Source organism: Hyperolius riggenbachi, chromosome 2, assembly GCF_040937935.1.
Source record: "Hyperolius riggenbachi isolate aHypRig1 chromosome 2, aHypRig1.pri, whole genome shotgun sequence".
Lineage (NCBI taxonomy): Eukaryota > Metazoa > Chordata > Amphibia > Anura > Hyperoliidae > Hyperolius > Hyperolius riggenbachi.
This window is the reverse complement of record NC_090647.1, coordinates 270762884-270786251: the sequence shown is the minus strand read 5'-3', so window position 1 is coordinate 270786251 and position 23368 is coordinate 270762884. Positions and strand designations below refer to the sequence as shown.

Below are 23368 nucleotides of genomic sequence, written 5' to 3'. Positions count from 1 at the left end.
TCTAAAGCCAGATGGCTCGCAATTATTCACATAATAGAGGTTAATGCTGCTGTGGTATACTTGAATTCACTATGACAATGTTGGATGCTGAACTTATTTTGTCCTATTGTTGGCCATATTGTGCTCTGCTGGGTGGCACTGCCCTTACTGCTTACTATATCCATAGGTCAGATAAGAATATATGTTATGTAATTATATATCTTTTTATATGTTGGAAAATAAAAAATAAAGAATCTTTAAAAAAAAAAAAAAGTTTCCTGCTGACAAAGTAGATTGTCAGCAGGAAACTGAGTTTGGGGGCTGGAGTGTTTGTTCCATATTTGTTCCACAAATAGATAATAGGAACCACAAAAGGCTTATAAAGAACTGATAAGTATTCTTAGTAGAAAGAGACAAAGAAATATACTTGGAAGGGATAGACCAAACTGTACCCCTGGAGAGAAAACACACAAGGGAAACAAGAAAACCAGGAGCCAATACTGTAGTACGTTAGTACAACTAAAGTATATAGGTAAAGGAGGGTTACTCATAAATTTCGGGTTGCAAGAACCCTGCAACCAACCATTCCCTGCCTCTGCTCGGGTCTGCAAGGGTCATCCTGAAGGTCAGTGTCCTGATGATTTTAGGTAAATTCTGATAAAAAAGTAGTAAAATTACAGCCTCCCAACAGAGGTGTAAGAACAATACTTGGAGGAGGAACTCAAAAAGTATAAAACCCTTAAAAACAGAGAAGTATGGTTGGCTTATCTCTCCTGAAGTTCTCAAACAAATCAAAGTGACTCAATTTCCTTTAAAAAGATTTATTGCATACAGGTTTTTGACTACACGTTTCACAGGTTTTCCTGCTTCCTTAAGTCAAATAGCAACCACAAGAATGTGCCAAAGAAGCCAGAGAAATCAGACAACGTGCAGCACACAATGGTGTGACCTCTATGGGTAAAGGAAGGAGGGGAAATGTACTCAGCCATTGATGTTGCTTAAATATCTGGAAAGACACCTGCACTAGCACTAGAATCTCAGCTGCAACAGCCCCAAACTAATGCCTTGACTGTGTGTACTGGCTTCACTCGTTTTCACCGTAACAGATAACATTTAAAAGGAAAACGTAGGACACAGAAAAGCAATAAGTAGACTCCTTAGACTCATACAGTAACCCGAGGAGAGCTGAAGCACAGCTGGGGCGAAAAAGGGCCTGACCGGGCAGGCCCTGGGGACAGACTTAATAGGCACGATTGGGCCTCAGGTGTCAAATACTGTATAGGTGGAGTGCCTGGGTTACCCCCCCAGGTACTATAAGATAACTGGATCAGGGGAGGCTTCCTCCTTTCTGATCCACATAGGATACAGCAAACTCTGTATCCCTGCGCTGGAGCATAGGCCTGGTGAGTGAATCGTCCACCTTTCCCAGAAACCACCCCTAGGCCCAAGTCCTTTCCCTTAGCACCCTCCCTTCATCTGCCCCCATCCAATTTCCAACTATCACCCCTTCCGTACCTCGGCCAACCACCAATCCTCATACTACTCCTAAGGATGGATAGTCCCATCCAAGCTCTCCTGGACAGGCTGAGGTCCCTGCCGGATGAGCAAAGCGAGGGCTGGGCCAGGGCCCAGCTCTCGTGCTTACCTGCCATGCCCCCCTCCGATCAGTCCATGCGCAGATCGAGGAGGCCCCCAGCACGATTTAGCCCGGCGAGGTCCCCGGCCAGACAGAGGAGAAGAGAGGGATCAGAGGCCTCTGGCCTGGCACTCGGCCAGCCAGCAACATCCCGGGGCCCGAAGGAATCCACAGTCCAGGGGGGTCAGGCAGGTAGCAGCGGTGGCCAGGGGCAATCCAACAACTAGGTGGGGGGTAGGGCGGCGGTCAATGGCAGTCCACAAAGCGGGGCCCGCTCTTCGGCGGCTCCACAAGCTAGCAGGGAGAGGACAGGGAGTAAGCCTGCCGGGTCCTCGGCTAGCGCCACTCTCCACTCTCCCAAGCCTCCCGTCACCAGGGCAGGGGAACCGGACAACGAGCGCGGTTTCCTGCCCGTCCCAAGCCCAATCCAAGATGGCGGCGCCCTGCGGCTACAAAAAAATGGCCGCTGGCACAGCAAGACAAGGCCACAAGGAAATGGCCGCCGCAGCTTGGGGGGGGGGGGAGAGGAGGTCGGCCTGGCGTACCACCCTGGGCATCTTCCTGGCCCCCCACGCTCCTAGGCGCAAGCCCCAAAAAGATGGCCGCCGCTATGCAAATCCTTTAGGTCCCGCTCAGCCTGGCCCTACACAGGCACTGAGTGGGACCGAGGGAGACTCCTCAGGAGCCGAGGAATGCGGGTCAGCTCCATTTCCTTGGGCACCTTGGCCCCAAGTTTCTAGGACCACAAACCTGGGCAAGGGGGTGGAGGCAGGCTTTCATCAGCATCACCACCATCACAAAAGCGGCGGGACAAATGGGGGACAAGACGAATACAGGTCATGTTCACCAGCTAGAGAGGTCAGCTAACACGGGGGGCACAGAGGACGCCGCGGGAATAAAGACGGCAAGGGAAATCAGCAGAGGGACGACCGAGAGCAGACAATGTGCAATGGCGACCAGGATGCAACTAACTGGCACTCCAATAGCTGGTCCAGGGGCGTTTCTTCTTTATTGTCACCCCCACAGGTCACTGGACACAGCGGATCAAACGGCGGTGGAGAACAGGTAACCTTCGCAGGTGACGCCCTACACAAGGCAGCCAGTAGCAACGGGACAGGTGAGACCAGGTGTCAAGTGAAGAGTGTTGTAAATAATGCACTGCAGCTGCATGGTAATATACCACAGAATAGCGATCATGGCGCCATGCTGCAAGAGATTCTGAATGCAATTAGGGCACATAACGTGCCACAACAAGCGGGGGCATGGGGATACCCGACCCAGTCAGAGAGCAGAGTGTAGGGCTTAACAATACAGCTAGTGGTTTCTCCAGCGCACATGGACCAACTTGCGAAGCAGCAGAAAACAGTGCAGGCCAGGCCAACAGGGGGTCCCGAACGGTTCCCGTGCATATCAGATTCTGCCTTAAGCAGTACATACTTCTCATGCGATGGGCCATTGGGATCACACATCTGGAAGAGGCAGTATGTGGATATTTTCACGCTTCTCCCCCTGGATCGCTTAAACATAGAAAAATGGGAAAAGGGGAAGGAACATCGCAAAGAGGAGGAGGATGATGATAGGAGATGATATAGAGTGATACCAAGGACTATTAATAATTGGTAACAAGCCTTCTATACGATGGCTAGCATAATTGGGGAAAAGTTCCCAGAACAATGTTCGCCCGTTTTTATTACTGTGACGGTATATCTCAATCACATCGCAGTTTTGGGGGGGTCGCATGGCTTTGCTATGATGAACAGTTCAGGCAGCGAATGTCAGTCAGACCCGCCCTCAACTGGGATCGTAGGGACATCACGCTATGGACAACACTAATGACGACGGCGAAGGTCGAAGGGAACGCTAGCAAGTCTGGGAGTAATACACCCTTTCGATCCACGGCCGGCGGGCCCAGCTCCCAGCTGGCCCATCAGAAGAAAGGCTTGTGTTGGAGCTTCAACAACGGGTCTTGTAGGTGGGGCAATGCATGTGAGTTTAAGCACGATTGCGGTGTTACAGGGCATGCAGAAGCCAAATGTTTTTAAAAGAACCGTTCCGGCCAAGCTGGAAAAGCAGAGGCTGGTTCTGGAAAAGGGGGTCTCGCCGGTGAACGTCACGGCCATGCTCCCATGGCTAGATAGATATCACAACAGGGAACAGGCCAACTTGATCAGGTACAGTTTTCAAAATGGTTTTCGAATACCATGTACATCATCAAGCAACCCTAACATAAAATTTAAAAATTTGAAGTCGGTCTATAAATGTCCCCAGGTGGTTGCACAAAAAACTGGGAAGGAGCTGGACATGGAAAGAATGGCAGGCCCATTTAAAAAAAACCCCAATCCCTAACTTGTGTATTTCACCCCTGGGGGTGGTGCCCAAAAAGGAATCTGGAAAATTTCGACTTATCCATCACTTGTCACATCCCAGCGGGAACTCAGTGAATGACAGTATCGATACAGAAATCGCCAGGGTACACTACACATCCTTTGACAGAGCGTCCACCCTGGTGCGCAGCAGAGGTCGGGGAGCCCTTATGGCCAAGGTGAATATAGAGTCAGCATTTCGACTCCTGCCAGTCCACAGAGACAGCCTGCACCTGCTGGGTTGCAAATTTCAGGGGCTGTATTTCGTGGACAGATGCCTCCCGATGGGCTGCTCCATCTCTTGTGCGGACTTCGAGGTGTTCAGCACTTTCCTCGAATGGGTAGTGAAACTAGAAAGTGGCTCCAAGGGTTTGGTGCATTACCTTGACGATTTCTTATGCGTGAGTCCTGAGGGTTCAGGCAAGTGCGAGAAGGTGATGCAGGGGTTTTCTAGAAGTTTGGGGTCCCCCTAGCGAAAGACAAGACTGAGGGTCCTACAGACAAGTTGAAATTTCTGGGTATTGAATTGGATTCAGGAGCAATGGAGTACAGGCTTCCGCAGGACAAGCTAGTGGACTTGACAGAAACAATCGATCGGGCTCTGACGGTTAGAAAGGTGACTTCACTGGAGCTCCAGTCATTGATGGGAAAATTGAACTTTGCATGCAAAATCATGCCGATGGGCAGGATATTTTGCAGACGCCTGTCCTTCGCGACAGTGGGGGCAGTGGTGCTCACCCCCAGGTCGTGATCACGCTTACGCGTGGATTCACGACCATTTTGACGCATTCCGCCTCGGACACGCTAAGCCGTGAATAGATTTTCAACCACGAAAATCTGCTTCGGCTTCGTGTGAATGCGGACAGAAATCCGCATTCACGCTCGTGAAACCCGGCGCTGAAGTCGTGGTTAGCGGAAATGCGTCAAACTATGCGGAAGTGACACATTGCAGGCCAATCAGAGGGCCCCAGCCAGGCCCTAGCAACCAATCACAGGAGGGGAGCTATGCCCTCCCCTCCTGAATATAAAGCGGCGGCCATGATGGAAAAGCTCTGTCCTTGCTAGACTGTGGTGCTGAGAGGATTATCTCCAGGCCATTGTTGTTTGAGCAAGTGCATTTATTGTGTTAAAAACAAAGCGTTTTTTTTGCTAACACTGCTCTTATACTGTACACAGTTAGCTAGTCAGTGAGTGATTGCTGTAGTTAGTTGTAGTCAGTGTAGTGTAGTGGGAGTGTGGGAGTTTAGTGATTATTTAACTGTGTGTAGTGCAGGCAGGTTCAGTGCTGCAGTGTAGTCAGTGTAGTGGGAGTGGGGATTATCTGTGTGTAGTGCAGGCAGGCAGGTTAGTGCAGCTGCAGTGTTCACTTGTATATTCCAGTGACAGTTATACACTTGTACTATTTGCAGGCAGCCAGTCACACCGCCGGCGCTGCCACTCTCTGCCAGCGCTGTTCATTCATTCTGTCAGTGACCTTGTGCCGTGCCCAGTGCCCACTGCTCGCTCGCTGGCATATAAGCATCTCATTACACACTTGTATATTATTTCAGTGACAGTTATACACTTCACTTGTACTATTTGCAGGCAGCCAGTCACACTGCCACTCTCTGCCAGCGCTGTTCATTCATTCTGTCAGTGACCTTGTGCCGTGCCCAGTGCCCACTGCTCGCTCGCTGGCATATAAGCATCTCATTACACAGTGTGACATCCTTGTGTGCCCACTGCATCCTTCAGTGACCTAGTTGTATATCCAGTGCCCACTGCTGTGCCCACTGCATCCTTCAGTGACCTTGTACTGTGCCCACTGCATCCTTCAGTGACCTAGTTGTATATCCAGTGCCCACTGCTGTGCCCACTGCATCCTTCAGTGACCCTGCACTGTGCCCACTGCATCCTTCAGTGACCTAGTTGTATATCCAGTGCCCACTGCTGTGCCCACTGCATCCTTCAGTGACCTTGTACTGTGCCCACTGCATCCTTCAGTGACCTCGTTGTATATCCAGTGCCCACTGCTGTGCCCACTGCATCCTTCAGTGACCTTGTACTGTGCCCACTGCATCCTTCAGTGACCTAGTTGTATATCCAGTGCCCACTGCATCCTTCAGCGACCTTGTACTGTGCCCACTGCATCCTTCAGTGACCTAGTTGTATATCCATTGCCCACTGCTGTGCCCACTGCATCCTTCAGCGACCTTGTACTGTGCCCACTGCATCCTTCAGTGACCTAGTTGTATATCCAGTGCCCACTGCTGTGCCCACTGCATCCTTCAGTGACCTTGTACTGTGCCCACTGCATCCTTCAGTGCCGTTGTACCGTGCCTGGTGCATCCTTCGGTGACCTTGTACTGTGCCCACTGCATCCAGTGATTCATTACTAGCAACATGTCTGGCAGGGTTTCGCGGGGTGAGAGGAAAGGGAGTTCAATTGCCTCAGCCACTTCTGGGACTGCTCCACGTCCAGGCAGAGGACGCCCAGCTGTACGTGGTCGTGATGCAGCAGAAAGGGGGGCAGCAAAGCCTGGGCCGAGTCAGCGGACGCCATTGTCCAAATATTTTAAAGTTTCTGGTCCCCGTGTGGTGGTTGAGCAAATGGAACCTGACGTACTCATGGACATCATGACTTCTTCCCAGACCTCTACTGTGAGCACCACTCCAAGCAGCAGCAGCAGCAGCCAACGTCCCACGCTTGTTGTGACATCCACCCCAGCACCCACTGGTCAGCAGCCCTCCCAGGATGACAGCGTTCTGTCCCTCAATCCCAGTCGCATCTGGGAACCTGCTGATGCAAGAAGCTCAGGACTTACTGGGGACTGATGTGGCAGAGATTGAGATCGGGCCACAATCACAAGCATTGTTGAGTTCTGGTGATGAAGAAGAGGGGTCTGTGTCTGGGGATGTAGGGACAGAAGAGGAGGCGGGGAAGTCAGAGGAAGAGCTGGATTATGATGATGCTGCTGATGATGACGACGTTGTGGACCCTAACTATGCGCAGCCTGCTGAGTCCGGGGAAGAATGGTCAGAGCAGGATGACAAGTCACCTCGGCCTAGGCAAGGATATCGCCATATGTCAGGCAGGGGCATCGGCAGCAGTGGGCGTGGAGGAAGTAGACAGGACACTGCTTCAGCCGGCACCACCACCATGCAACCCCCGGCAACTACCACCACACATTGTTCCGCTGCACCCTCTGCTAGTGGGGGCCGCAGTAAATTAAAGTCACCAGTGTGGGATTGCTTTGACGAATGTACTGATGACAAAAGGTATGCGGTGTGCAGGTTATGCAGCAAAAGACTGAGCCGTGGGAAAAGTCTGACTCTGGCCATGTTGGAGCAGCTGTGTCAGCACAGGCTGGCTCTTAGGGCCTACATGCTAGACCCAAGTGTCCCCAGCAACCAGCAAGTCCCCATGATTACTGCCACTCAGTGGACACTGATGCAGCAAGTATGCCTGGTGCTGAGTCCCTTCCTGGAGGCAACCAAGATGGTCAGTGAGGAGCGGGCCTCTGTGTGCCAGTGGGTGCCCTTGGTTTGTCTACTGGAGCAGGCAATGGACAATTTAATTGAGCGTGGGGATGAAGCCCTGAGGCAGTTGGAAGAACAGGAGCAGATGGCAGCACAGTCCAGCTCAGAGGAGGGCTCACAGCAGGTAGTGGAAGAGTTGGAGGTCCCTAACCTGAATGAGGAGGAGGAGGAGGAGCAGAGTGCAGCAGGCGTTGTACGTGGATGGCGGTTTGAGGAGGACAACGACATGGCACAGGAAGAGGACAGGCATGCGTTATGGGACAATGGCGAGGATGAACGAAAATCTTGCTGGCAGGGCCCACTTGTTTCCCATGGCTGTGCACATGTTGCGCTGCCTTCGCAGGGACCCCCGGGTGATCCAGATGCATTCAAGGGAGGACATCTGGATTACCTTGATGCTTGATCCCCGTCTGAAGGGGAAGCTGGGAGACTTCATGACGCCATCCACCACCGAGCAACGCACAAGGGAGTTGAAGGAGGCCCTTGTGCGCAGACTACTGGAAGCATTCCCCCAGCCTTCCACCCCCACTGTAACTGCTCTGCCAAGCCAGCAAGAGGTGTCTGCCATTGCCACTAGCAGCACAACAACAACCACCAGCACCAGCAGCAGCAACTGGCGCCCCGGAGACCTGAAGAGCCTAAGCAAGAGCCTGTATGCAGTGCAGCAGCCCAGAACAGAGGTGCCCGCCACAGCATCCACCACCAACCAGCACAAGCAACGACTGACCACCATGGTGTCTGACTATATGGGGTCATCCAGCGGGCTCAATGACACCGACAGCCCCGTGGACCCCTTGGAGTACTGGGTCAAGAGACTGGACATCTGGAGCGAGCTTTCCCAGTACACCCTGGAACTCCTATCCTGCCCTCCTTCCAGTGTCCTCTCAGAGAGATGCTTTAGTGCGGCCGGTGGCGTGGTCACAGAGAAGCGCTCTCGGCTCTCCCACGCCTCTGTGGACAAACTCACCTTCCTGAAAATCAACCAGGCTTGGGTGGAAGGTGAGTTCCTGGCCCCTATTGTCAGACACAGGGGGACATGAAGTGGCTGCTGCATGTGCTGTTGTTAACTATGCCTGCCTTTATAAAGACAGTTACTACCTGCCTAGTGCCTACCTTGGTTAATTTTTTGGTGTTATGGTACTACTACCAGTAAGTTGCTATGTCCTCTCAGAGAGATGCTTTAGTGCGGCCGGTGGCGTGGTCACAGAGAAGCGCTCTCGGCTCTCCCACGCCTCTGTGGACAAACTCACCTTCCTGAAAATCAACCAGGCTTGGGTGGAAGGTGAGTTCCTGGCCCCTATTGTCAGACACAGGGGGACATGAAGTGGCTGCTGCATGTGCTGTTGTTAACTATGCCTGCCTTTATAAAGACAGTTACTACCTGCCTAGTGCCTACCTTGGTTAATTTTTTGGTGTTATGGTACTACTACCAGTAAGTTGCCATGGTCCTCCTTCTGAGCTGCTGAACTGACCGCCCGCTTTGTCCTCCTGACTCAGTCGCTACTACACTCTGCGTTCACACTGCCCGGGTCACTGGGTGCATTTAATTTTTTGGCCAGCACTATGACGCTGTGCTACTACTACTACCACCAGTATGTTGCCATGGTCCTTCTGTGCTGCTGAACTGACCGCCCGCATTGTCCTCCTCCTCTTGACTCAGTCGCTTCCACCAATGTACTCTGTCTGCATTCACACTGCCCGGGTCACCGGGTGCATTTAATTTTTTGGCCAGCACCATGACGCTGTGCTGCTACTACTACTACCAGTATGTTGCCATGGTCCTTCTGTGCTGCTGCTGCTGCTGAACTGAACGCCCGCTTTGTCCTCCTCCTGACTCAGTCGCTACCACGGTACCACCAATGCACTCTGTCTGCGTTATCACTGCCCGGGTCACCGGGTGCATTTAATTTTTTGGCCAGCACTATGACACTGTGCTACTACTACTACCACCAGTACGTTGGCATGGTCCTTCTGTGCTGCTGCTGCTGAACTGACCGCCCGCATTGTCCTCCTCCTCCTGACTCAGTCGCTTCCCGCTGCTGCACTCTGCGTTCACACTGCCCGGGTCACTGGGTGCATTTAATTTTTTGGCCAGCACTATGACGCTGTGCTGCTACTACTACCACCAGTATGTTGCCATGGTCCTTCTGTGCTGCTGCTGCTGAACTGACCGCCCGCATTGTCCTCCTCCTCCTGACTCAGTCACTTCCACCAATGTACTCTGTCTGCGTTCACACTGCCCGGGTCACCGGGTGCATTTAATTTTTTGGCCAGCACTATGACGCTGTGCTGCTACTACTACCACCAGTATGTTGCCATGGTCCTTCTGTGCTGCTGCTGCTGAACTGAACGCCCGCTTTGTCCTCCTCCTCCTCCTGACTCAGTCGCTACCACCAATGCACTCTGTCTGCGTTATCACTGCCCGGGTCACCGGGTGCATTTAATTTTTTGGCCAGCACTATGACACTGTGCTACTACTACTACCACCAGTATGTTGGCATGGTCCTTCTGTGCTGCTGCTGCTGAATTGACCGCCCGCATTGTCCTCCTCCTCCTGACTCAGTCGCTTCCCGCTGCTGCACTCTGCGTTCACACTGCCCGGGTCACTGAGTGCATTTAATTTTTTGGCCAGCACTATGACACTGTGCTACTACTACTACCACCAGTATGTTGCCATGGTCCTTCTGTGCTGCTGAACTGACCGCCCGCATTGTCCTCCTCCTCCTGACTCAATCGCTTCCACCAATGTACTCTGTCTGCGTTCACACTGCCCGGGTCACTGGGTGCATTTAATTTTTTGGCCAGCACTATGACGCTGTGCTGCTACTACTACTACCAGTATGTTGCCATGGTCCTTCTGTGCTGCTGAACTGACCGCCCGCATAGTCCTTCTCCTGACTCAGTCGCTACCACCACTGCACTCTGCGTTCACACTGCCCGTGTCCACTGACAACTCTGCTGCGATGTCATTGCTAATTGCTGCAAAAAAAACAAAACAAATTACAAAAACCTCTCTGGGGCCTTTTTGGCGTCAGCCACTCATCCTCCTCCAGCGGTACCTTCGCCGCCAAGTGCCAGTGGAACTCGCCTTCACCTCTTTGATTGCTTAACGCGTATATCCCTTTTTAAAACCACGTATTAGCAATTAATAGCCCCATTTACAGTGGTGATTTGTCTTTAAAAGCCATTAAAAAAAAAAAAAATATTTTGGGAATTTTTTATGTTGAAGTTATGTTGCCCCTTATCACCTCGATAATCCATGCAATTTGGGGGATTGTAGCATGTATGGGGGCTTTGTTATTAACGTTAAAAGAAATTCCGCCTCCAGCCGGGAATCCACGCGTGATTACGCCATTCACGGCAGAAAATCCGTGTGGTTGCGTGGACGCGGACAAAAATCCGCATGCGGCGGGGCCGAATGCGGATTTTTTTTTTGCAACCACGCGGATTGCCGAATTCGTGGATGAGGCACATCCGAGCACCGCTGAGTGGGGGTGCAAAAACCGCACCATCACATTAGGCTCACAAGGGACTTAAGGGAAGACCTGCGGGTGTGGAAAACGTTTTTATCCGGCTACAATGGCAGAACCCTATGGCATTACGGGTGGCACACCAACGAGAACATACAACTTTTCACGGACGCGGCAGGTTCCACTTGATTTGGGGCTTTTTTCAATGGACACTGGGTGAGTCAAGGTTGGCCACTGGACTGGATGCAGTCACCACTCAGAAAAAAACGTGGCATTCCTAGAATTCTTCCCGCTGGTGGTAGCGGTGTTGGTCTGGGGTGCCGAGTTAGCGAACAGGTCGGTAAAATTTCGAACTGACAACATGGCAGTCGTATATGCGGTTAACAAGCTGACATTGACGTTGCCACCTGTGGTCAACCTTATACGCCAGTTTGTCTTGCGTTGCCTACAGCATAACATTACGTTTGAGGCAATGCATATTCCGGGGGTGGACAACGGGGTGGCTGACGCACTGTCTCATTTTCAGTTAGAGAGGTTTTGGGAATTGGCGCCAGAGGCAGATGCAAAGCCCACTCAAGTACCAGAACACCTATGGAATATTGTCTCAAAAGAGTGGCAAGTTGGATAAGGCAGTCCATCTCACCAGCCACCTGGGCGGCTTACTCAAGTGTGTGGAAGAAATGGGAAGATCTGGTAGGTATGATATCGCCGCAAAGGGCGGAGGATAGGGAGGAGATGATGCTGTATTTCCTGGTCGATTTGTGTGATACTGCATCATCCGGGGCAATGGTGGTCAGGTTCCTGTCGGCACTGGCCTTTCTCTTCTCTGAAGGGTGAGAAGGATATAACAAAGGGTTTTTTGGTCAGGCAGATGATCAAAGGCAGGGCAGTTTCTTGGGCAGTGCGGGCAGGGCGACCGCACTGGGTGCAGACCAGAAAGTAGATGAAGGGGGGCGCAGGCAGAAAGACATTACCGCTAGGGAGCTGGTGACGAGCAGTGCAGCCAAATGGAAGAAGAAAGAAGATTACCAGCGTGATCACCCTCCTTGACTCCTCCTAGGCTGTCTGCATCAGACTTCAAGTCATCATCACGTCACCACCCCGTGATGACACCTGATGTCCTGTAGTGGTACTGCAGGCTGTCAGTACACAGTGCCCATGGAGGAGTCGGCTTTCCGGGCTCTCCTCGCCTGCGAGCTTTCTTGCTTCCTCCTGGATGAGCGGCTGGTCACTAGAAAGTAGACAGATCTAATTGTGACCTGTGGCTGTGTTTCTGTTCCTAAAGAGTAAGGGTTCCCGAATCCACAGGGGTGGGGGGGGGGAGCGCAATTTTTACACCCTCGCCCTGGGTGCAATTTAGCCTAGAAACTGCCCTGATCAAAGGGTTCAAGCGAAGCGGAACCAGGCCAACGGCGGATAGGGGGCATCCCATCACGCTGCCACTGCCAGTAGAAATATTGGAGGCACTGAAGCTGTTATGCTGCGATGAGTATGAGGTTTGTTTATTTCAGCTAGCATTTGCCTTAGCCTTTCATAGAGCGCTGCACATAGGGGAATTAGTAAGCCCTCACAAGCAGGGCCGGTTTAAGCAACAATGGGGCCCCAGGGCAAAATAAACCTGGGGGGCCCCCCAACATATACCCCGGAACAAAAATCGGCATTAGGGGACCTTTTTTGCAGCTGGTATAGTCAGGTTGTGAAGTCCCAATCGGTCGGAGTTCCACATTCTGGCTATCCCAGCCTGCATGGGGGACAAGGGGTTAAAAAGTTTCAGGAGGGGGGACCCCACATAATTTTTCCCACACTCTAAACATAAAAAAAAAAATTGGGAAAATAGGAAAAAAAAAATACCAGGGATCTTCATACAGCCATATTGCGGCTGTATAGCGATCCCTGGCCAAAGCGCTGCGGCTGCATATAGACCCCCTGGAAACCCCGTCAGGAAATTTATTGCGCTTTCGTTTGATGCATGTAAAATTACACTACCGTTAGGTTTGCTACTAAAAGTGACATTTACTGCATTTAAAACTATACTTTTTTCCTTCTAAACTTTAAAATCAATTTTCTCAAAAACTATAAGGTCTTTTTGAAAAATTGTTTTTTCCTCTTATTCCTAATGATCTCCTTAACATATCCTGCAAATTTAGGATTTCTAGCATTTAAAGTGGATTTGCTATTAACCATTAAAGTCGGCAGGTTTTTAAATGTGTTTTTTTTTCCTTTGAAACTTTAAAATTGATTTTCTCAAAAACTATAAGGCCGATTTGAATTTTTTTTTCCTCTTGTAGCCACTGGGGGCCCCTACAAGCACTGGGGCCCTGGGGCAGCTGCCTCCTTTGCCTTAATGGTAGCGCCGGCCCTGCTCGCAAGGATGGGAGGGGTGGTCTGCAAATGCATGATGTGTCCTTGTCACTGGGAGTGCTTTACGTGCACATCCCAAAATCTAAAACGAACCAAGGGGCCAGGGGAACCACGCTGAGGTTACGGGGTATGGCTGGGGGTATAGCATGCCCTGTGCTAATGTACAAGAACTTGGCAAGAAGCCGGGCCCTTATTGCTACATAGGGATGGGTCAGCAATGTCCAGGTTTCAATTTGTGGCGGTTCTGCGGCGCACTCTGACAAGCCTTGGCCTAGAGGCAACCGAATATGGGGCACATTAATTTCGCATTGGCGCAGCTACACAGGCCGCACGGTGGGGGTTGAGTGACGATATACTGAAAAAAAATCGGGAGATGGGAGTCGCGCAGGTTCCAATCTTACGTACACCCACACCTGGCAGAGTGCTAGCTGCAGGTGGTGGGGTCATTACAATAGTCGCACCTCCCGCACCTGGCCGAATGCTACCGGAAGGGAGGAGGACTGACGCACCTGGCAGAGCATTAGCTGCAGGTGGGGGGAGAAGGCAAAAAACAAAAAAGTATATTACTGGATATCTAATGCATGATCTGTTTGTCATTTCTGTTTCAGGCCGGCAGGGGTGCAGGGTTTGGATCATGGGGCATTCGTTTATAGTACGAGCACAACAGTGGGCAACGCTGCGAGACAGGGGTCGGTCTCTGGGGCAGGTAAGGGATGACCTAGAGGTGCACTAGTTCGGGTACGCGGGGTCAACCGTCGAGAGGCTTGCTCATAGGTTCTCGCAGCTGGCTAAGGTAAGAGAGCAGCCAGACATCGTGATAGTGTATATAGGGGGCAACGATGTCGGCACAAAGCCAATGCATCTCCTGATGCTGTAAATAAAGGATTTGTTGATGCAGATAAGACAGGTGTTTCAGCGGGTAACCGCAATATGGTCAGAAATGACCCCGAGAATTACATGGCACCCACCCGTCCCGGACAGAGTCCTAAACTGCTCCAGGCTAAAGATTAACAGAGCCATTTAAAAATTTGTAGCCAAAAGAGGGGGAATAGCAGTTTGACACAAATTGTTAGAGAGCTTAGACGTGCATTTCCTGAAGGACGGGGTGCACCTAAATAGCCTGGGAAATGATATTTTTCTATTTGGTTTGAGGGAAGCCCTGGAGGCCGCGCTCTGCTGGAGGGCGGGCATTCGTCCTTGATCGTGCAAGCACGAATGCTGTGGCAGGTCCGTGACAATGCGTCCTTTAGAACATCGGAAGGAGAAGTAACTACCGAGCTTGTGGAAGGGAATAAAGGTCCGTACACACGCCGGACTTTAGGCAACGACGGGTCCGTCGTTGCCTCCCGCTGGGTGGGCGTGCCAGCGACAGTCCGGCGTGTGTACGCTCTGTCGTCAGACTGATATGGCTGTTTTTGAGCAGAAACAGCCGTATCAGTCTGACGACAGAGCGTACACACGCCGGACTGTCGCTGGCACGCCCACCCAGCGGGAGGCAACGACGGACCCGTCGTTGCCTAAAGTCCGGCGTGTGTACGGACCTTTAGGCATTATGCTATGAGGGTATAATGCTGATTACGATATATGGGTGCCATCAAGGAACTTGATGGTACAATGGTTAGGGGGTCATTAACAAAGTTAATGGCTTTATAATTGACATTAATTGATTTAATGGCATTATGGGTGTCACTGGCGAAGTCAGTGGCACAATGGTGAATCGAAGGCTGGTGGCTGGTACGGTGACACTTGCAAAGAGAAAGAGGCATTGTCACAGGACCTGGCAGAGCGCATTTACATATGTAATTTTCTTAATTGTTTAATGTGTTTTCCTTTCAATGTTTGTTTGATATGAATTCTGTAATAAAGCTGTGGCCTTTACATTCCAATTGGGTGTTGCAGCTTTATTGTATATAGTTGTTAAGGTCGTCTCATATGGGCTCTGCCCGGTCAAGCAATCTATGGTTTTATTGGACTGAATACTGTGACTCCCAGGATTTTCTGACTCTAATTAATGTTGCCTCTAGCACAGGTCCGAGCGTCTGTACATCCTAGTGAACATCATAATATGTAATAATATAACCTACTGTATTCATTTTCTACTTGTGGCTTCTCATTTGGCAATACCCTTTATGTAATGTTATCTTAGTACTTCACTGGTACTCAACCTGACTACGCTCCTCATTTCCATCCCCTCCTACTCTCCCCTCCTCCCCACTCCTAACTCCATTCCTTCCCCCTTTCACTCATTCCTTCCCCCTGTTCCTACCCTTTCTCTGTATCTATTGAAATTGGCAGCTTCGCTTGGAAGAAGTATAGCATGCAAGATGATCATTCTCCCTAAATTATTATATTTATTCCGCATGCTCCCTATAACTATGACTAAGAAATCTCTGTCTGGTCTGCAATCTCAGATAAATAAATTTGTCTGGGACGGCAAGCCTGCTAGAGTTCGAGCACAGATTCTTTATAGATCTCCTCTACAGGGTGGTATTGGTTTACCGAGTTTGTGGCATTACTATTTGGCTGCTAAACTTGGTCAAATTCTGGATTGGGGTATAGATTCTAACCCCCCTGCTTGGTATCAGTTTGAATCAACCTCAATTTCTCCTTTCTATTTATCATCCTTGGTCTTGGTTGCAGCTAAAAAAGATATAGCAGCTCTTTCTGGCAAGAACAGGATTGTATCATCACTAGTCACATTATGGATTTCCATGGCTACTTCATATAACCTTATGTCCTTTCCCTCCCCCAGGACTTCTATTTTTGGTAATCCTCGATTTGTTCCTGCTTTTAGGAACCCTCAGATGTTTTCCTGGTGGAGAGATAAGGGCCTTTTTACGGCCAACAAGTTCTGGATTAGGGATGTCCCAGTTACATTTAATATGCTTCGATTTGGTCAAGAAGCCCCCTTGGAAGAGGCGTTTAGATTTTGTCAAATTAAACATTATTTTGTATCGTTATTTCCTTCCTTTCCAATGTTTGAACCTACATCTTTTGAAACACTTTACTTCGGGTTTGCCCGTCGTAAAGGTCTCATTTCTTTGTTGTATGCATTGCTGTTGGGACGTGAAAATGCGGACAAAATGCCATATATGAGGGCCTGGGAACAGGAATTGGGAATTCAGCTTACGCAATATGACTGGTCCCTTATTTGGACTGCAGTCTCCAAGGTGGTAAAGTCAAATATGGTGAAAGATACGGCGGTTAAGCTTTTGTTTCGGTGGTATTATACCCCGGTTAAAATTCATAAAATGTATCCCTCAGCCTCTTCATCTTGTTTTCGAGGTTGTGGTATGGAAGGGTCTTTGGTGCATGTTTTTTGGGATTGCCCTCATGCACAACGTTTTTGGGACTCATGGAAAAATTTAATACAAGATGTGTTCGGTTTTCCAATCTCTTTGACTGCCCCCCAGGCCCTTTTATATATGGCTAATGATGAAGTTCCTGGAAGTTTCCGGCCCTTATATAGATACATGTTATTGGCTGCCCAATGGTCAATAGCCCTCCAGTGGAAATCCACTGGTTTGGAGTTAGCTTTGGTTACTCAGCGTCTTGACTTGATGATGTTAATTGATCGAGTCTATTATTATAGTGTTGAGAATATAACAAGATTTGATCTTATTTGGGATGCATGGAAAACGTATAGACAATCTTAGTTCCCCTTGGACAGATGTGTGATGGGTTTCTATTTGTTTGAATGCCTCTGACATTCGGGACTCTTGTGTTTAGACAGGATGTTATTTTTCTTTTCCCTTTTTTGTTTTTTTTATTTTTCTGTTTGTTTTTATTTTGGGGTTGGTTTTAGTTTAGAGGTTTTTCTTTCAGTCAAGAAGAGCAACGTACTATAGAACTTATTAGATTGGACTGATCCCTAGGATCTCAGTAGGAGGCACTCTTGTGCCCCATTTCCTAGGTTGAACTGTATGGACATTGGTATTTCGCTCTTCAATATTATTATTCTTTTTTTGTATTTGTTCTGCTATCTCTAGCTTGTTGTTGTATTTGCCTTATTGTACAATAAAGCTCTTTATAAAAAAAAAAGGTCAAGGATTATCAACTGGTAATGAGTAATAAAGAGCACAAGGTAAACTGATGGATTTCCGAGGAATGTAGACTTTATTTCACACAATAAAGAAACTCACACTTTAAAAAAAAAAAGAAATTGGCAGCTTCAATAACCCTCCATTTATTATACTGCTTTTTTTCCTGATCACCATGTAAACAAGATTTTCCTTACCAAGAAGACTGTTTAATGGCATTTCTCTCTGACCTCTGGGTCAGCTGTAACAATCAATTTTCTATATGTTGACCGGAATTTACATGGTTGTTCGCTCTGCCGATACTCATGTTTGTATTGTACGTTTTACTTGTTTCATTTAACCGGTTCAGCGCCGCAGTGCCGAAAATCTCATGCATCCGAGCAACGTTCACCTCCCATTCATTCGCCTATAACTTTATTGCTACTTATCACAATGAATTGATCTATATCTTGTTTTTTCCGCCACTAATTAGTTTTAGCTTTCTTTGGGTAGTACATTTTGCTAAGAATTATTTTTTTCTAAATCCATTTTAACAGGAAGATTAAGAAAGAAATGAAAAAAAATCATTATTTCTCAGTTTTTGGCCATTATAGTTTGAAATTAATATACGCTACCGTAATTAAAACTCATTTATTTTGTTTGCCTATCTGTCGCGGTTATTTCACCGTTTAAACGATGTCCCTATCACAATTTATAGTGCCGATATTTCATTTAGAAATAAAGGTGCATTTTTTCAATTTGCGTCCATCGCTATTTATAGGCTTATAATTTTAAATAATATAATAACATACTCTCTTGACATGCATATTTAAAAAGTTCAGACCCTTGGGTAACTATTTATGTTGTTTTTGTTTTTTTTTATTGTATTTTTTTTTGGTTTTTTTTAAATAAAAAAATGTATGTGGGTAATTTTTGGGGTGGGAGGGAAACTGCTATTTTCTAATGTAAAATAATGTAATTGTTTTATTAAAAATGTATGTGGGTGCAGTTTACTATTTGGCCACAAGATGGCCACAGTGAGCAAAGTCCTGGATGCGAACTATGTCGCATCCAGGAACTAAAATTCAGAGGAGTTGTTTCCTGGGGGGCAGAAATACCACGCTCTCTGGAGAGAAAGCGTCGGTATTTCTGCGGGGAAGTCAGATCGGTGAATGGGAATTATATTCCCATTCACTGATCGGGGGGCTAGCGGCGGGCGGCGGGTGCGCGCGCGGGCGCGCGCCCGATCGCGCGCACCACGCAGGGAACACAGCAGTGCCTTTCTGGACGAGAAAGCTCGTCCAGAAAGGCCGAACTGGTTAAAACTTGTTAATAAAGATACATTTTATGAGAAAAGCAATAAGAAATTTTATAGGTGTTCTTTAGATTCTCCTTATAACAACCTAATGGTCCCGGGTCACCACAAGCTAATGGTGTTGCACACACTCTTGAGGACCATGGGCTTTACCCCCCCTAAAGACCAGGCTATTTTTGTCAAAAAAGGCCACTGCAGCTTTAAGGCCAAGCTGCAGGACCGCACAACACAGCACACCAGTGATTCCTCCCCCCTTTTCTCCCCACCAACAGAGCTCTCTGTAGGTGGGGTCTGATCGCCCCGCCCCCAGTGTTTGTTTGTTTTGTGTAAATATTGTCTTTTTTTTTATAAAGCTGCCTATTTTTTTCAGCTCGCTTTTCCCTCCCTCCCTCCCACCCCACAGTCATCCAATAACGGCGATCAGCTATCATAGTGTAAGGAAACGCGGAAAGGCCGCCGTCTCTCGAAGTGATTGACATTGAACAAATGTGTCAGCACACCAGTATTTCCATAGTTCACGCTCTTTTATTGAGCCATGCGTTCCCACCAAAGGAAAAAGCCGACAATTGTTTCGGGGCCACACAGGGTCCCCCTTCTTCAAGGCGCGTGGTTACAAAATGCATACAAGTTCAACAAACATTATGTAGTAACATAATCCCTACTCACCCCACCCACAGTGAAATCAATCAGTGATGTCATCTCCATTTGTTTACATAACAAACATGCCCCAATGTTCTTTCTCCTTTACAATCTAGGTGCTTATCCAATTGATAATGCAATTTGGTGTGCGCAACGCTACTGTACCTATTGTTTAATACCTGTTAGAAGATCCACCGGTCACATCCTGTGTTGAATGTATGGATAATTTTCCCAGCGATTTGAATGTTGGTGGTGATGGCCAGCCGTTGTGTACAGCTGTAATAGGTTCATCCGCCGCTCCCAGCGATGTACAGTGCCGCCCCTCAATTCCTATTGGCAGAGGGGAAAGGGCCAATGAGGGCGATCTCGCTTGTGCCGGCGTACTTCCGCAAGCCACTTAGCTCTGCCCCTTGCATCATGCCTGCGGACAGGCGCAGGCCTACGTAGACGCTATGCCCCCCCCCCCCCCGGGGCAAGACGGAAGGCAAAGCTCCGCCTGCATTCGTCATGCGTGTGTATCTAATCACGCAGCCGCTATGTTATTTGTTGCTAGGCAACATAAAACTTGTGCTATGGGCCCATGGTTATTATGAGTGCTGTCTCCTACGACATGGTACATAAACTATACTGAACGAGGGAGGAGAGGCACCAAATAGCATAAATTGCTGGATCAGTGGCAGACTCGCCACTCTGATCATATATACAGGTGCCACAAACATCTCATACCACAACATTACCTCGCTGGGACACACTTACCCACCAGGACGTAATCATGTGTATAATGGACCATGGACCCTCAAACATGGCTGAAAAAAGATAGAGAAGAAATAAATTATTATAATTACACACTGCTATAAGGCATATTCAATATTCAACATATACGGCAAGACATATTATAGAGTGTTAGTGTGCATACAAAAACAAATTAAAACCTGCAAAAGAAACGACAGTCATCAATCAACAATGTGCAATAGAGGATGTATCTGACTAACAGTCCATATTACTTCAATGATCTATGCTATCTCTCCCTGATAAAACAGGTTAATGGATTGTTCTTGTTTAAACCTCCAGGTTGTACAGTGCCCAACTCATGGATCCAGAAGGCTTCCCTCTGTAATAATTTAGTGTCTCTGTCTCCACCCCTCATTGGGGTTTTAACCTGTTCAATGACCTGTCCTCTGAGCTGACACGCTCCGTGCTTACATTCAATGAAGTGAACAGCGACTGGTTTAGTGTAATCTAAACCTTCATTTTTCTCGTGGGCCCTCCAGGCTACGTTTATGTCACTTCTGTGTTTTTGAAACCGTATTTTAAAGGGCGATGTTGTCTTCCCCACATAAGCCTGACCGCAGGGGCATTTCAACATGTATACACAGTAATCTGTGTTGCAACTGTAATATTCCTTAATTCTGTATTTCTTGCCACTTCTCGGATGATGAAACATGGGTCCTACTATTATAGAATTACATATGTTGCAATTATCACATTTATAGCAGCCTTTCTTATTAGAAAATGTGAACCCTTTACTGTACTTGTTGACAGGATCAGCTTGTACAAGAGAGTCTCTCAGACTAGAACCTGATCTGTATGAAAATAAGGGTTTACTTTTTATAGAATTTGTCAAGGTGTGGTCTGCTTGTAATATATCCATATTCTTAGTAACTGCTTGTTTAACGCACCCGGAGGCTGCATTATGAGTTTGTACAAATGGGATCCCTTTCTCGGTTCTTTTGGTTGCTTCTCCATTAAAGAGTTCTATGGCTCTCGTTTTGGCTCGGTTCAGTATATGCTTCGGATATCCTCTTTCCAGGAATCTTTTTTCCATTTCTAATAGATGTGATTTCCTAGTTTCAATGTTACTACATATCCTCAGTGCCCTGAGACATTGTGACACTGGTAGTCCCTCTTTCAAATGTCTCGGATGAGAACTGCTAAAATGCAGTAGGGTGTTCCTGTCAGTCGGCTTTCTATATAAGGAAGTTTCAAGAAGCCCCTTAGAGGATATGACCATCACATCTAGAAATGGTATATGTGTGGTTGACATCTCGGGATTGAATACGATTCCAGGATAGATAGTATTAAGGTATGTGATGAATTCAGTGAGTTCACTTGTTGTGCCCTGCCATAGTAGGAAGATGTCATCAATAAATCTTGTCCACCAAATGGCACATCTTTTATACAAACTGGCGGAATAAACGTACTTTTCTTCAATCAGCCCCATAAAGAGATTAGCCAGAGAGGGTGCGGCCGAGCTGCCCATCGCAGTGCCTCTATGTTGTTGGTACCATTGTTTTTCAAACTTAAAAAAGTTGGATGTTAAGATTAGTTCAAGGCTGTTCAGTACAAACTCGGATGGTACTCTTCCAACGTCCGATTTCTCCCAAAAAAAAACTAACTGCATTTAGACCTGCCTCATTTGGTATTGATGTATACAGCGCACCAACAGTTACCAGCTTACTTGAAAGACACCAATGATTTTTTGAGCAAACTACGGGCAGTTAACCCTATAAATGAGGATACCATACTCTGTACCATGGACATTGGAGCGCTGTATACATCAATACCAAATGAGGCAAGTGTGTGTACGACCTGGCTTGTCTGACCTCGAGAACCGACCTTACTGTTAGAGGCGGTTCCTCGCTCTGTTAGTGATCCTTCCTCCTGAAGGTTACTTTCAGTCTGTCCTTCCTACTGTCAGTCTGACTCCTCCCGTCTTGGAGAGCTCAGGTCTGCGGAAGGAATCTGTGCAGTACTCCTTGCTGCACTGAGGCCTAGTCCTCTAAGTGTTATTGTAACACTACACTCTACTCAGGTGAACAGAGGTTAGCTAGTATATCGGATTATCAGTGATACTGCAGATCACGTATAACCTGGTATACATCTGTATTCCCAGTGATTCTGCAGATCACTGGTAATCAGATCCTCTCTGTGCTTCACCGATCGTTACAGAACGCCAGACCAAAAGATGCAAATGGACGCACACACTGACCGTCTGGGCGCACTTGCCACTTCGGTGGAAAACATCAACCAAGTGCTGGGTAGCCACAAGACTATGATTGATGTCCTATCAGGCTCTGTGCGAACCCTCCAGACGTCAGTTGATTCAGTGCGATCTCCTCCTAGTACTGACATACGTATGCCCGTACCAGATAAATTTTCTGGCCACAAGTCTGACTTCCGGAATTTTAGGAGTAGAGTGTTATCGTACTTCGAGTTGAGACCCCGATCCTCGGGGACTGAGACCCAACGGGTCACCTTTATTAAAACTTTGCTGACTGGTGACTCCCAGTCATGGGCATACAACCTGCCTCCTACCGATACTGCTCTGACCTCGGTAGAGGAATTCTTTAAGGCCATGGCCATAATTTACGATGACCCTGACCTTGCGGCAACCTCTGAGCGGAAGCTCAAACTTTTGCGGCAAGACAGGGGTTCAGTCGAGGATTACGCGGCAGAATTTCGCAGATGGTCAGTCACGGCCAGATTTGATAATTTTGCCCTCATGGATTACTTCTTGTCTGGGTTGTCGGAGGAGGTCTCCGATTTAATGCTAACATTGCCCGAGCCCAGGACAGTCGATGAGGCCATCACATCGGCCATTCGAGTCGACCGTCGATTACGCCATCAGAGGCAGATTCGGGGCAGTCACAGTGCCAGGGTAACATCATATGTGGCACCCTCCGCTGCACCCTTAGTAACGCCATCTCCGTCTGTCTCATCTCCTCCGGCCTTGCCTCCACCCGAACCAATGCAGATTGGTTGTTCGAAATTGACCCAGGTGGAGCGAAGGCAGAGAATGACGGATCAACTGCCCGAACAAGTCGGGAAACGAATTTGCCTAGGAGTAGTGGGGGGTGACACCCTAGGCACGCCACTTGCACCCCTTAAAGAAAAGAAATTGCTTCTCCCTTGTACAGTTACATGGGAGAAGAAATCTGTGGCCACTGAGGCTTTCATTGACTCAGGCTCAGCGGCCAATTTTATGAACTTTAAGTTTGCTCAGGAGTTGGGTATTCCGCTCACTCCTGTGACACCCCCCATTCAGGTCACGGCAGTGGACGATTCCC

The 23368-nt window shown here is 48.4% G+C and overlaps 1 protein-coding gene across 1 annotated transcript in view; it reads right to left on the bottom strand.

Moving 5' to 3' along the window:
• LOC137544307 (N-acyl-aromatic-L-amino acid amidohydrolase (carboxylate-forming)-like) overlaps positions 1-23368 on the bottom strand; it is a 135165-nt gene that overhangs the window by 91402 nt on the left and 20395 nt on the right. Inside the window, exon 2 of the mRNA XM_068265372.1 lies at positions 20058-20107. The gene's annotated coding sequence lies outside the window, so the exon portion shown is untranslated. The remainder of the gene's footprint in view (positions 1-20057; positions 20108-23368) is intronic.